The following is a 14,146-nucleotide window of genomic DNA, read 5'->3' as shown; positions in this document are numbered from 1 at the left end:
CAGCCCAGGGGAGCGAGGCCCCCTGAGCGCGCCGGTGCGCGGTTACCGCTCTGCTTCCATGGAAACGCGCAAGACTGGGGGAGACAAGGTAAGGGTTTTAAAGACAGCCTTCTTTTTATAACTTATCCTCTTGCGTCTGACCGCCGTTCCCATGGCAACCGGATCAGAAAGGCCATCAGCGCCAGAACTCTTATTTGCACCGTGGATTTCGAGCGTGGGAGGACTGCCCGGCTCGTCCGGAGGCGAGGTGCCTCTCCTACCACCCAGCCCTGGGTCGGCCTGACGGAAACCCCCGGAAGGCGCCTGGACCCCCTGGACCCCCCGGCCCTCTGGTGTGTCAAGGGCACTTCGCGTGTTGTGTCTGGCTGGGACCCATAAGTGTGTGGCCGCATTCGTCACGAGCTGCAGACGACTTAGAACCCGCGGTACTTTCTGCTTTTCACGGTCGAGGAAACGTCTGGGCTGCCCGTGGCTGAAGAACAGTGATCCCGGGACCGGTCCTAGTCGCTCTGGCCCACGTGCTCCCTGCCACGCCGAGGCCACGAGCCTGAAGCTCGTCTTGTTGCCACTAGAGAACACACTGCACTCAGGCCAGGTGCGTGTGGGGCCGCCCCACCTTGTAAACCCTGGCTCTGTCTGGTCATCAGCAGGGTGATCATCCTGTCTTGTTCACAAGGGCTGACACACCAACTGTGTGGCGAGGTGTCCAACGACAACAGAAAGTAGCAAATGAACATGAGGGGGTCTAGTCTTTTAAGTAAAAATATGTAGACCAGGGGCCCTTGGGTGGCTCAGTCGGTTAAGCGCCTGACTTTGGCTCAGGTCAGGATCTCCAGGTTCCTGAGTTTGAGCCCCCGTGTTGGGGTCTGTGCGGACAGCATGGAGCCTGCTTGGGATTGTCTCTCCCTCTCTGTCTGCCCCTCTCCCACTCTCATTCTCTCTCAAAATACATACATAAACTTAAAAAAAAAATGTAGACTGAAAGAAAGTGCCACCCTTGTCCCCAGAGAGCTCACACAGGTGTCTGTCCATCATTTGTCCACTGGAAGTGGCTCACGGCTCAGGGAAGAAACCATTGCTGCAGGGTTTTCAAATGGCCTGTGTGGACACGGCCAGGCCCAGGGAACCTCTGTGATCGTGTGTCTGTGTTGGTTCTCTGTTAAGTGAAGGATCTAAGCTCAGCGAACCTTTAGCAAGCCTTCACCGAGCCCAGGAGTAAAGGTCTGGAGTGCGCAGGGTTGAGTAAGACCTCAGTGCTGCCCCAACGGGCCTGCACTCCAGTCGTACGTGACCTCCGCCGACCCTCTCTAACCCTGAGCACCCCAGTCGTACGTGACCTCCGCCGACCCTCTCTAACCCTGAGCACCCCAGTCGTACGTGACCTCCGCCGACCCTCTCTAACCCTGAGCACCCCAGTCGTACGTGACCTCCGCCGACCCTCTCTAACCCTGAGCACCCCAGTCGTACGTGACCTCCGCCGACCCTCTCTAACCCTGAGCACCCCAGTCGTACGTGACCTCTGCCGACCCTCTCTAACCCTGAGCACCCCAGTCGTACGTGACCTCTGCCGACCCTCTCTCACCCTGAGCACCCCAGTCGTACGTGACCTCCGCCGACCCTCTCTCACCCTGAAATATCATGCAACGTCTTATTGACTGTGACATTTGGTTTTAACATTACTGTTTTCATTTTCTCTGTGAGACTCTGAGCTTACACAGACAGTGCAGTTGAAGCCCAGGAGACAGCCCCGTGGCCTTCAGCTCGAGACGCGACTTCCTTTTCCTGCCCTGGTTTTGACACAGGGTATGAGGGTGTCAACGGCCAAATGTAAGTGGAATTATGGGAGTGTCTCCAGTGTCTGTTCCTTGCTTTCTTGCTGCCCCTGTTTAAGCAACTTCATGTCCTGGGTCCAGCTGTTCAATCTGTAGGGTGAAAACGTCATACCCCTGTGCTTGGCCATGGTTGTTGGGAAGATCTCAGCTTTACGAGGTGATGAACTTGGCTGCCCACTGGGTGATGAACTTGGCTGCCCACTGGGAGTCCCGATCCCACACTTTGGCCGTCAGACTTGAGAGCACTCACCGGGATCCTCCGGGGAGCAGAGAGGGCTGTGTGCATGTGAGTCCCAGGCCGAGGAGTCCAACAGCCATCAGAGCCGTTCCCAAGGGACACGCCAGTGTCCAGAGGTTAGTAAGTGTGGCTTGGGGTACATGTGTTGTGTGGCTATGGCCACATCTCAGCATGTCAGCTGCAGGACACTCCATTGGGGTCGACCAGAACTCCAGTGAGTAGCTGGGCTATAGAGCCCAATTCTCACGGCAGGAATTAGGCAAGAGGCAAGGGACTGGGTTCAGGGCAAGGACTTGGGGTACAGACAGCAACCCAGGCAGCCTGCCTGTGTCGTGGACCCAGGAGGATCGATGTTTGCTGGGAATTCTGGGATCTCTGCAGTGGGGGCTCCCTTGACACAGGGGATAAACAGGGCCTGGGCCACACAGGTGGGTGGGGTCTCACAGCCTGGATTTGGACAGAAACCCTAGTCCTGAGAGGGAGCAGGGCACAGATGCTGGAGCCAGTGCCGAGTCTGGGGTCACTTCTGCCCCATCGCTGGCCCTCTGAGCCCGGACAAATGGCCACCACCTCCAGCCTGTGCTGTACCTGAGAAAGGCAGCCCTCCTCTCCCCGAGAAGGGGGATGATGTGCAAGCAATTTGCACCTGCTGCATATGGCTACTTTTAGAAGACAAAACTTATATTCGCTATTCCCGTACCTGCCTCACGTCCCAGCACCCTTAGCCCCAAACCGTCCACAGGCCTGCCAGGCTTGCCCACCGAGGGCACGGCTCTGTAGTGCACAAGCCTGAAATCCTCTGCATGACATGGGCACGGCAGTCCCGCTCCCTGGGCCCTCTGGGGCTATACAGCCCTTCAAAGAGAATATCCAGAAAGGGCGATGCCTTAATGCAACCAAGTGAGCGTCTAACACAGAAACCGAATTGCTTCTTGGGTGTTAATGTAAATTCCGGTGCTGAACTGCCTGGATTCAAATCCTGCTTTTACCCCTAACAGCTTTGTGACTGGTTTAATGTCTGCGAGTCTTAATTTTATCCCCCCACATCACTGTAAGGATATGACACCTGCTTATTGCCACAGAGTTGTACACCTAAACATGGCTGAAATGGTATGTTTTTTATGTTTATTATGTATTTTTTACTCAATAAAAAAGCCAGGGGCACCTGGGTGGCTCAGTCAGTTGAATGTCGGACTTCAGCTCAGGCCATGATCTCACGGTTCGTGGGTTTGAGCCCCGCATTGGGCTGTGTGCTGACAGCTCGGAGCCTGGAGCCTGGTTGGGATTCTGTGTCTCCCTCTCTCTCTGTCCCTCCCCTGCTGGTGCTCTGTGTGTGTGTGTCTCTCTCTCAGAAATGAATAAATGTTAAAAAAAAAAAGCCAAAGCTTTTTGATAAAATATTTTGGATAAAATATTGCCCCCCCCCCCCCAACAGCTCTGGTGTAACATTCTTGCCACACACATTGAAGGCATACTTTCCCGTCAGATTGCCTGTGTGACACACACACATGACCCCCCTGTTCCCCACCCTGCCACGCTCAGACTGTGTCCTGGGCTCCTTCTGAGACCCTGCTGTGATCCTTCCCCTGTGACAGCAAGATCACAAAATTGCAAGACTGTCAGATTTTCCTTTATACTCTGGCTGCAAGGAAGCTCAGAGCTAAATCTGTAGCTCAACTTACAAACTGCATTTCTAGGTGTTCAGACTTACAATCGAAATAACCTTTTTTCTTTTTTATCCTGTTTCTCAATGTGATTTTAATGCATTTTCTATTTTTTCCCCATTGAAACGATCTTAACAGCTGAGTTCAGTATTCTCATAAATGGTAATTATTGTGATGAAAGACATCTCTGAACCTAGAGTAAACCCTCTTATTTCTCTCTTGTTTTCTTTTTTTCTAAAAGTCTTACAGGATTTGAATTATAGATTCAAGTCATGCGAAGAGTAAAGCCCAGCAAAACAATAAATTTCTAAATGGCATATTCCGACAGTCTTTTCTGCTTCAAACAGCTTCATGCTTTGTTTAGCTGTTTTTCTGGACACTTTCCGCTGTAGGTCTTCGAGATCCAGAGAACCCTGTTATGGGAACTACAGGACCCTAGCGTTTTAAATTGGCATATACCAATTTTAATGCTGTAATATCATAATGGCAACTTTACGTTCAATGGTCATTCCCAGAAAGCTTAATAGTCATTTTGTCCTGGCTACCCGAATATTTACAGAAAATAATACTTATTTCCCTAGTGAGCAAGTAATTTCCACAACATTTTGCTTGAGTAGAAACGAAGGTCTATCTGGGGACTCGGAGATCCCCTTGTCCCCCCATCACGAGATGCCCCTGTTCTGATCTGAGAGCACCCAGAAAGTCTGGCTGTTACGCGGTGCCCACGGAATTCTTAGATGGCCCACCTTCTTCCACCCTGACGTGGAGGGACTGATGGAAAGCACAGAAAACAGCAACACCAACCGAGACTCACCCGAGTCTATGTTGTTCTGACTTGTTGTGACTCTTGATGTCTGGTTGTGTGTCTGCTGTGTCGCTGCCTTTCCTCAGGACACGTCGGCCCTTCTGGGCCCAAACAGGTGTTTAGGCGAAGGGCCGGGCCAGGGTGTCACTTAATCAACCCAGCGCTTGCTATAACTGCCTCAGCTGTCGCCATATTTACAAACTGACGGTGCTGGGGCTCCTGACACCTCTGGTTTCACGGAGGACACGGAAGTGACTTAAGTGCACGCGGTCTCCTTGTGCTACTGCATCAGAGGGTTTTCCTTCACTCAGTGAAAGAGTGGGTCTCTCATTTGTTAGGGACACAGACACATATCAAAGCTACTCTTGGATGCGCCTTTCCCCATTTAGTCTCCCTTCCTGTTTCCACACCCCATATTTCTTGTTTAACAAATTGTCCTTGATGTGACGTGTTCACAAGCAGCCCACGAGCACGGCCAAAACACAATTTCCTGCGCGCTCCGTCACATTAATCCCCGGGATTTTCCCAGGACAATGCTATCTCTCGCGTGCAGGCTTTATTTCTCTCGTTCGGCTGCAAAGGAAACAAATCCTCGAAAAGTGACACACACACAAGTCAGGGCTGAAATTCCTGGCGTGCACCATTTTCTTTAAACACGCACGGTTTCACCTTGCACCATTTGTTAAATGCTCACATGTGAGAGCGATTCAGGGTAAGAAGAGTTACTGTGTAGACCCCTCGCAGAGCCATCTTGAGCCCCAGACGCACGCGCCAGCACTGCTGGGCCGGTCCTCCACTGACAGCAAGTTCCTTTCTGCCCCGCTCCAGGAAGACCCCCGGGCTTGAGGGGGAGGAAGCAGGTCGTGCAGTTTTTAAATCGACCGGGACATCAAAACAGCCTATTCTCCAGACAGCTTGTTCGGTGAGGACTGCATGGCTCAGAGCATGAGGATCTGCCTTTCCATCTAAGCGGGTGGCTACGTTGGTAGGTACGCACACAGGCAGCTATGCTTTGTGCATGTATGTGTGTATAAGCACACAGGTAGGTACATAGGCATGTATGGAAGTAGGTACGCAGGTACATGTGTCTCTATGTAGATGCACATGCACGTATGTCCTCATGCAACATAGACATGTATGTACGAACGTGAGGGTGTAGGTAAATATGTAAATAGGTATGTAAGTATGTAGGCACACACGGATGTACGCATGCAGACACACACACATATGTAGGCACACACGTGTACATAAGCACACACATGTATGCAGACACACACATACACGCATGTGTAGGTACAGGAATAGGCATGTATGCACACGTGTACACACATGTAGGCGTATATATGTGTATTTATGTACACGTGTATATTTGCGTGAACACGTACATGCACATGTAGGTACAGGTGTAGACAGGTGGGCGCACATGTGGGCACAGGTATAGGCAGGTGGGCACACACATAGGTGGGCAGGTGTAGGCAGGTGGGCGCACATGTGGGTGGGCAGCTAGGTACAGGTGCAGGTACGCATCAGCGGCTTCAACTTGCCAGTCTGCAGCACTTGCGGCTCGTGGTGAGGATGGGGAGAACGCCCATCATCTGGTCTGCATGGTTCTGCCCTGCCCCCCTGTCATGACACACGCCCGATGAAGGGTAGTGAGTTTCCATCTCACGGGGGAGACTAGGCTTTCCTGCAGTTGTTGGGTTTGAGAACAGAGGCAACAGTGAGTCTCCTTGGTTCATCCCCGTGCCTCACGGGCTCACATTTACTGACAGAATACATGCGTGGGAGCTGGAGGCTACTCAGATCTAGGCTTCCAGGGGACAGGTGGCCTGGCCACCGCGCTCCAGTGTCAGCCAGCAAGAAACAAAACTATACGACTTTCCCTCCGTGTTCTGGCTGCATCATCAGATATCAGCAGGTGAATGTTTGAGAAGGCCTGGCAGGGAATTGAAGTCTATCTACCCGGTGGAAGTTCTGGGACGTCGTATCTCTGGTGCATCTCAGGCCCTATTTAAGGAAGAGAAGGAAGGCACAATTCCTGGAGGTGCCACGTGGGCTCGTCATTCACCCTGAACATTGTCCCAGGGCCAGTTATCCCAAACAGTAGTCGCCAGCCTTGCAGGACAAACAGCAGCATGTGTGCGTGCACGTGTGTATGTGTATGCTTGTGCGTGTGCATGCACATGTGTGTATGTGTGTGTGTGTGTGTGTGTGTGTGTGTAAGGCACCCATGTACATCCAATGGAAAATTTCTAGATGGCAACTGTGACAGCAATCTTGTCTGTTGTCTGGCACGTGAGAAGTAAATTCTTGAATATTGCATTATTCTCCCTAATTTCCAAAGCGTGGCTATTCCGCATGGGTAACTCTAGATGGACAGCTGAGGAAATCACCTTGTGGACTGAACAATAAAGACCACGAGGCTGCAAACGCGACGTCAGGAGGTTAGGTTAAAAAGCCAACTATGTGCAGGGGTGGGTCGGCGCGGGCACGCGTTCAGCAAGCTGGACCTGGGTGCAGGTTTGCTTTGTTAATCAGCCAGGACCGCTCTTGCACTGCCATGTTCCACTGTCTTTTTCTTGGCCTGTGTGTTACTTTCTTATTTGGAGAGACCATGTGGTCATACAGAGGTCTTCTCTCCCTTGGGAAAAAGTGCCCGTGTGGAAGTGATGATGAACAGCCTCCATGTTGGGGAAAGCAGGGCTTAGTGAGGACTGGCCGGGTGCACCTGTTACCACGGGGGAAGTGGCCCAGAACCGCTAGATATTTCAAGGGAAACCGAAAATCCGGATTTGTGTGTGAGGTTCTCAGATTTAAAATGCCAAGAAAAGAGCTAACACTGTTGGAATTTAGGTAGTCCAAGTCTATGTACTGGTTTGGGGGTTGAACGAAGGAGGAACAGAGCTCAGCCTCACCAGCTGGTATTTCTGGGGCCCTCGATCCTCGCTCTGCATCATGTGTTAGGGTGGCTGTAGGACCCAAGGTCATGCAGACCCACTAAGCTGAGTGGGTCCCAGGAAGCGGGCGAGTTGGGTTCCAGGCCCTCCCTGTGACCGGGGCCTCTGGGAGGAAACCTCCCAAATCAAACAGGATAGCTGGGTGGGGCTCAGGAAGGGTTTTACAAGTCCTAGCTTGGTTCTGATGCAAAGTGAGGGTTCAGAAAGACGGTGACTTTCAAGTTGCTGGAGCTCTTGGGTTGCAAATGATTTAAAAAAGCAAAACAAACAAAAAAACCCACTAAATAAACATTGTCTACACACCCCACTTAAAAACAACACGTGGTGGGTTCAGTGTGGGCTGGTGCAAATCCACAGGCAGCAGGAGGGAGTCGAGCTTGGGGGCGGAGGTCTGGATTTTTCCGTGCCCTCCGTGAGGGACACCCGGGCATGGGCGTGGCCGGCCACCTGCAGGCTCTGCCAAAGACCATAACTGCACAGGGGTGAGGGTCACAGTGCTCCAGCCGGGACATAGGACTTATTCCCAAGATGCAGTCAGACTTAAAAAAAAAGCAGCAGAAGGAATCATGGACATCGTGGCAGACACAGTTTCAGGAAAAACATTCTAAGAAAATAATAAATAAGTAAATAAATAAATGCACACATGCACAATGGTGTTTGTTGTTCAGTTCCTATTTCCAGGCTTGTGTGAACTGAGTACTGACTCACTTCCGTGTAGAGTCCAGAATGACCAGAGCGTGGGCTCTGCAGCTGCTGTGACTTTGCCCTGACTCCACACAGGAGGAAGGGGAAAAACAGACGGGAGGGAATCAATGGAATTTCGAGCCGACTGGAGTCTTTCCTTTGCACTAATTTCAGTATTAACGTATCATTTCCTTACTTTTCAAAAATTGCATAAGTTACAAGAGGAGGCGATATATATATATTTAACTTTTTATTTATTTTTTTACATGTATTTATTTTTTAAGAAACATAGAGAGACAGAGCACAAGTTGGGGAGGGGCAGAGAGAGAAAGAGACACAGAATCCGAAGCAGGCTCCAGGCTCCAAGCGGTCAGCACAGAGCCTGATGCGGGGCTTGAACCCACAAACCACGAGATCATGACCCGAGCTGAAGTCGGATGCTCAATTGACTGAGCCACCCAGGCGCCCCTGAGGAGATGACAGTTTTGTTTCTAGATTGGCTTTATGAGAACCTTCCAGATAAAGTGTCCATTCTATCCTTTTTTACACACATAGGAAACTCTCCTGAGCCCACGATGACTCTACAAATTACGTTACAGACTTTCGAGGCAAGTCCTTTCTTTTCAAAGATGCAGGCATTTCCTCAGATTTGGTGAAAAATGAATGTCTAAAATTCCTACAGTTGGTGCTGCCTTTTTAATCATATTCCAAAATGATCCACGGCAAAATGAAAATGGTAATATTTGTTCACACCATATGAGTGGGTCTGAGTGGCCAATGATCTGTGTCTGTGCTGCTGTAGTGTGATGTATTGCGGTTCGTACGATTTGCTGCAGGCAGAAATCTTAATTAAGGCCTCTCCTAAAGAGTGCCCGTCAGGGAGAGCATTACCAAATTGGTGTGAAAATTGACGAATGCCCACATAGCACCAGGGCAACTGTGGGACCCCACTGAAATGTGTTTTCCTCCCAAGACTGTGTCGTCCTTGGCCTGGACAGGCCGCAGGCCCCTTCCGTCATCAGTGAGCCCCCCTGGGAGGGAGGCCTGAGCCCTGCGGGGAAGTTCAGGGTGTCCCACGTCTGCCAGCGTGTCCGTCCGTCTGATGGGGTCCTGACACAAAGCACACGTCCCTGAACTGCTGCTTCTCCTAACCAGGGACACATTTATCTGCTTTCCACCAGCAGCAAACATCATGTTGGCTCTGGGAACCCTGGGGACGCGGCCTGACGGGCCGGTGTTTCAGGAAATGCGTCCTTCCTGGCAAACCAGGACGGGCCAGGAGCACACTGGGGGCTGTGCACACGGTGTTGGCACTCCCCTCTGAGAACCACGAAGAGGCTTCCCTGCCAGGTTCCAGACAGACGGCTCTGTTCTGGGCACGTGGAACCCGGGCAGCCGGCCGGCACAACCACGAGGCTCAGACCCGTTAGCACTAACTTCTCCAGATTCTCAGGTCTGCACGAGGGCCCGCGGCCAAATGTTCCCCAATCTGCCCGTTCCTTCGCCAGAATGATTCCCTGACATTTTAACCCTGACACATTTGAGCAGCCTGTCATTTACTTGTGGGGACCATGGGTTCATCTGATCCCTTGTCTTGTGATGGGATACAACTGTGTATTTCCAGAAGATTCTGCACACTGTAGCCCTAGGCCCGGCCGGCTACACCATCTGGTGGCGTCTGTGCGTTAACATGCCTCCCATGTTGTTCTATGCCCTCAGACATGACCTCTCCCTGGCCCTGGAGGGACAGTGTCTTCATGGCACCTCACGCGCACTCCCAGAGCAGTGTCTCAATGTGCGCCAGTGGAGGGGGCGCAAAGCTCAGGGATCTCTGACCCGCAAGTAAACATGAACGTAGGAAAGGTTCCTGCACAGTAATTCTCGGGGAAAAACCGTCCCCACTATTTCACCCTGACCAGTCTCCAAAATTCCCCAAAAGCACTTCTACAGCCCAGATAAGACTCGGGACGGGGAGACCCTAACCCCGTACCAGCGCGGAGGAAATGCCGGGTGGAGGCCGCGAGCGAGTGGCCACCATTGTTTCTCTCCTGGCTTCTCTTTCTGGTCACCTCACTGGTCATTCCGCCTGACAAGTGGTGGGGACTTTTAGTAAACAGTCCCAAACCTAGAGCGCTGTCCTGGGGAAGGCGCGCTGGCCGGCGGTGGCCCTGAGGGCCCCCTGCCACCTCCCCCGCCCCACCGGTCCACACAGTCCTCCACGGATGGGGAGCCTGCCCTGAGCATCTCTCAGGCAAGAAGGAAGGGGAGCGAAGCGCAGCCACAAAACCGCTTGCAAGCCCACCTGTGCCGCTTGCGGCCGAGTGTTCATTTCCACGTGAAGAAGCAGAGAGTACATCCCTTGCACGTCTAGCTGGGCTGTTGTAAAAGTCAGAGGCACGAGGAAGCCGGTTTTAATTTGTAAAATGCTGCACAGTGAGCGTTGTTCTCTAGCCCTCCACGTGGTGGTATCGTATCCCACTGGCCCTCTGGGGAGGTGGTAAGTTTATTTTGTGACGGGAGCATCATTCGTTCATTGTGCACCTATCGTCTCTGCTGTTTGATTTAGAGAACTGGGCAGAGAACAGGGCCGAGAAGGTTCTCACTGTCATGGAGCTGAGAGCTTAGTGCAAGAGACACAGAGTGAGCCGCTACATGAGCGGGCAGGATACAGCAGATGCAGTAAGTGTGTGTAAGGGGCTAAGCGGGTCCCCGGTAACAATGAGCTGGGACACACTGTATACGGCTGCTTCGGGCATCCCCCCGGAAGATCTGTAGGAGGCCTGGCCCCCAGTGCATCAGAAGGGAGGACACGGGGTCATTGCCAATGTCACCCATGAAGGTGACTGAGGTCACAGGGGCTTTGAAGGGCCCTGACCCCCAGGGACAGTGCCTGTGGGGTGGGAGGCAAGACCCCAGAAGCTGGGAGAGGCGGGAAGGCCCTCCCCTGGGGGCTTTGGAGGGAGCACAGCCCTGCTCACACCCAGATTTTGGGCTGCTGGCCTCAGCATAGGGGAGGGCAGATGTCTGTGCCCTGGGAGACAGCTAACTGCTGGGCAGGGGTCACTCCACAGACGGCAGACCAGGGAAGCAGTAGGTCTGTGCATCCTGGAAACTCTCCTCACCATGCGGGTGTCTCCAAGCTTGGTGAGTCCCTCAGGGGCAGGGAAAGCTGGGGTCCCTGGGGGGAGGGGAGGTCAGAAGGGAGCCAGGACTTTGTAGGATGGGAGGAGGCGTTGGGCTCCGTGCCAAGTGCCCTGGAGAGGGGAGCGCTGTAAACATGGGGCGCAGACTGGGTGGAAACAGCACTGCACGTGGACCGGCCAGGCCGGGCCATACTGAATGCTGCCCACCCCCCCCCCCCCCCCCATAGCGGGACTCCAACAGGCCACAAGCGTACGATTCATAGTGACGCGATGTGACATTTTTCTGTTTCTGTTCATTGGGCTTAAAAATGCTTCATCAGAACTTCCGCCATGGAACAGTGACTACCTAACGCACGGTTTTGCTAAGTAAGGAATAAAATTTCCTCCCGAGTGAAAAAGTCAAGATTCAGAATTTTGGCAACAATATCTATCACAGTATTTTATTTTTGCATTCGATGATGTATTTTTGCTATTTATGCAATCTTAGGTGGTGCAGGTTGGAGAAAAACATAACATTCCTTATTTTATTTTATTTCTTTGCTAATTCACAGGTGGCCAGTTCGTTTCACCTTTTATTTCTTCGGGTCTATTTTGCATTCAGTCTGCGTATCCTGGTTTTAGATCACGATAGATCCAGTTTAGATCACGATAGATCCAGGTCAGCATCATGGATGCTGAGGAGGGTGCAGAAGAGGACACAATGCCAAACAGGTCTGTATCTCTGTGCAGCACAGAGACTAAGCTCCGTGAGGATAAGGGAACTGCGTCCACTCTTGTCAGTGCTTCCTGGTGATCTGCTCGTGGTCCTCCCAGTGGCCTGTGGAGACCCGCTTACTCAGTAATTAACTGACCGATTCATTCACTTACCAAGTATTTACTAAGCACTCAGTGGTGGGAGCACAACCCTATAAGGTGCGGCCCTGCCCTCGGTCTGCATTTTGTTCCAGTAATTTCTTCTGCCGTAAACAGACCCTAAAAGCTTAACAGCATGAGACAGCATCCACGTCGCCTTCTGAAAATCAGCTCTGGTCTGAGGGTAATCACCCCGCTTTGATTGAAATAGTGTCCTGTCTGGATCTTGTGTCTTGTTTATTGCTAAATATGGGCGTATTTGTGAAGGTGGTGAATGGAAATTCTGCACTTGTTAGGGAGCCGCTGTTTGATTCCTAAAGCCACAATAATAACACCACCAGCTATGAATGCCAAGTGAAAATAACCCTTTGTTCTGATTTTTTAAATCTGTGGACTACAACAGCACTCATGGGGACAGTAACCCACACAGTAGATTAAAAGCCTGTTAAATGTTATTTTCAGCTTGGCAGAGCACCAACTGCCTGGGTGCCTCGGTCCCACCGCTTTTGAAGTAAGGCAGACGTGCTACAGCCAGGTGACAACACTCGTGTGCCATTTTAGAGGGACTGGGGAACTGTACGGACGCGTGGAATTCGGTTCACTCTCTAAGTCCTACATGTGAAATGCAGGCTTGGCCAAGGGGTGAGATGGAGGCCTTTGACCTCCTAAATGCCCACCGTGTGCCCCAAGCCAGTCCTAAATACATTTATAATCCACCAAAAAGTGTGTTTGGTGGGTTAGTTCAGCTTCAAGACAAACCGCTTCCATACTGCCCTCTGCCCAACTATAAATCTCTCCTATATTGACATTCTTGAGTTACTTCTGGCGAAAATCCCAGAAGCTTTCACTGGTTTAGTGGTTTTCTAAGGCTCTCTCTTTTTTGTCGTTTGAAATTCTCAACCAAACCACAGGTATAACTTGTATTTTTCTGTGTAGGAAGCCTTGGGTTATCCACTAATATTAAATAGTTTGATTCTGGTTAAAATAGTTTTTAGACCGCAGTTTTCGTATGATACGGCTGATTTGAAAATTGCTTTTCAGCATAAGTAGTAGAAATTGGCAATCTGAATTGCATTAAGTCTTGCTACAAAAATCAATCTTGCAAGAGTATTTCCTCAGTTACAGCACGTGGCTTTAAGAGCATTACCAGTAAAACGCAACCAGTTGGAGATCCATGCTAGAGGAAATATCCAAGTTGTATGTCAGATATGTAAAATTCATATCAAGAAGTTCACCTTTACATTTATTTATGAAATCCTTCAGAGAATTTCTACCTTGCTAAGGACAAAAGGAGAGCTCGTAATTTCTGAATTCAGTGAAAAGAGTCCCAGAGGTTATGCTGCCAAGTGAAAATAAATCTAATCTGGTGCCACTCCACAATGGATTTAAACATGTACACCTAGACTGATGAAAAGAATTCCAGCCCCAATGCTATATTTGGTCAGAACATTGTCTTGCAAAAGATTTGGAGGAGCTTCAGTCGTAAGATGCGTGAGCTTCCGAAATGTTTCCTATCACTGATTAGAAAGGGTGTAGAACCTCATCACGCTGTGTGATCTGGAGAGAAGTACACACCTCTCTAGTCATCATGGCGCTCACTGTCATCACCATCACCTTCAGCATCCGTATCGTCACCATCACCGCCATCACTGCCATCACCATCATCATCATCACCTTCAACATCACCATCACCACCATTATCACCATCACCACCATCATTATCTTTAACATCACCTTCATCATCATCACCATCATCACTGCCATCACCATCACCATCATCACCATCACCATCACCGCCGTCATCATCACCATCAACATCATCACCATCGCCACCATCATCACCTTCGACATTATCACCTTGAACAACACCATAGTCATCATCACCATCATCACCATCACTACCACCATTATCAGCAGCATCACCATCATGTAAGTGGACTTCTATCTTATGGAGGCCAATAAACACTGGGC

At 50.9% G+C, this 14,146-nt stretch overlaps 1 protein-coding gene across 1 annotated transcript in view; it reads right to left on the bottom strand.

The window, feature by feature from the left end:
* Positions 1 to 14,146, bottom strand: part of ADARB2 (adenosine deaminase RNA specific B2 (inactive)) — a 415,526-nt gene that overhangs the window by 205,967 nt on the left and 195,413 nt on the right. The gene's annotated exons all lie outside the window — the stretch shown is intronic.

This window comes from Prionailurus viverrinus, unplaced genomic scaffold, assembly GCF_022837055.1.
Source record: "Prionailurus viverrinus isolate Anna unplaced genomic scaffold, UM_Priviv_1.0 scaffold_51, whole genome shotgun sequence".
NCBI classification, from domain to species: domain Eukaryota; kingdom Metazoa; phylum Chordata; class Mammalia; order Carnivora; family Felidae; genus Prionailurus; species Prionailurus viverrinus.
The sequence above is the reverse complement of the archived record's forward strand: the minus strand, read 5'-3'. Positions and strand labels throughout refer to the sequence as shown.